Below are 1,113 nucleotides of genomic sequence, written 5' to 3' on the forward strand. Positions count from 1 at the left end.
AGTCACTCGCCACTAGTGTTAGTAATACTACGTATGTTGTATAATTATATACTTTTAGTATTACTATTACTAAATAGTCACACAGTAAACTTGATACTAAAAGTAAAACAGCCGATTTAGTCAACGTTCGAACGTACATCTATTATTTTGTAATTTGTTGAAGAACATGGATAGCTTTCAGGAAATTTATATTCACCAGATGCAGCACACGTTATAAAACACAAAAACAATTAAAATTTATCAGTAAACTCATGTGAGTAAGAAAAGGAGGAATAGTTGTGGACACAACAAGAAAATTGAGAATAATCTTGTGCGAGGGTAGGGACCCAGATGTCGTTTCTAACCCAAATAAACTTTAAGGAGGTTTCTCATCAGTAGCCGCACCTCCTTACTCGGTTTCTGAACTGGAATTCTATGGGCTTCCAGACGGCCAGACCGAGTATTACCATCCCATCCTTCTAGAGTTCATCACAAGTAGCACCCACCTTGAAGATCTTTGACACCCAGACACACCCCATTGGCGAACAAACTTTGGATATAATCTTACATGCTCCCGAAGGAATCCCTGGTTTATGGTCTTTCTCATCGTCACCAGCACTTTCACTAGGTCACCAGCTCTTTCACTGAAGTCATCAGCCCTTTCACTGAAGTCATCAGATGTGACTCTGATCAACGGTATAGTTGTGGACACAACAAGAAAATTGAGAATAATCTTGTGCGAGGGTAGGGACCCAGATGTCGTTTCTAACCCAAATAAACTTTAAGGAGGTTTCTCATCAGTAGCCGCACCTCCTTACTCGGTTTCTGAACTGGAATTCTATGGGCTTCCAGACGGCCAGACCGAGTATTACCATCCCATCCTTCTAGAGTTCATCACAAGTAGCACCCACCTTGAAGATCTTTGACACCCAGACACACCCCATTGGCGAACAAACTTTGGATATAATCTTACATGCTCCCGAAGGAATCCCTGGTTTATGGTCTTTCTCATCGTCACCAGCACTTTCACTAGGTCACCAGCTCTTTCACTGAAGTCATCAGCCCTTTCACTGAAGTCATCAGATGTGACTCTGATCAACGGTATAGTTGTGGACACAACAAGAAAATTGAGAA

The sequence above is a fragment of the Bolinopsis microptera genome, chromosome 4, assembly GCF_026151205.1.
Source record: "Bolinopsis microptera isolate Bmic1 chromosome 4, MBARI_Bmic_1.0, whole genome shotgun sequence".
Classification (NCBI taxonomy): domain Eukaryota; kingdom Metazoa; phylum Ctenophora; class Tentaculata; order Lobata; family Bolinopsidae; genus Bolinopsis; species Bolinopsis microptera.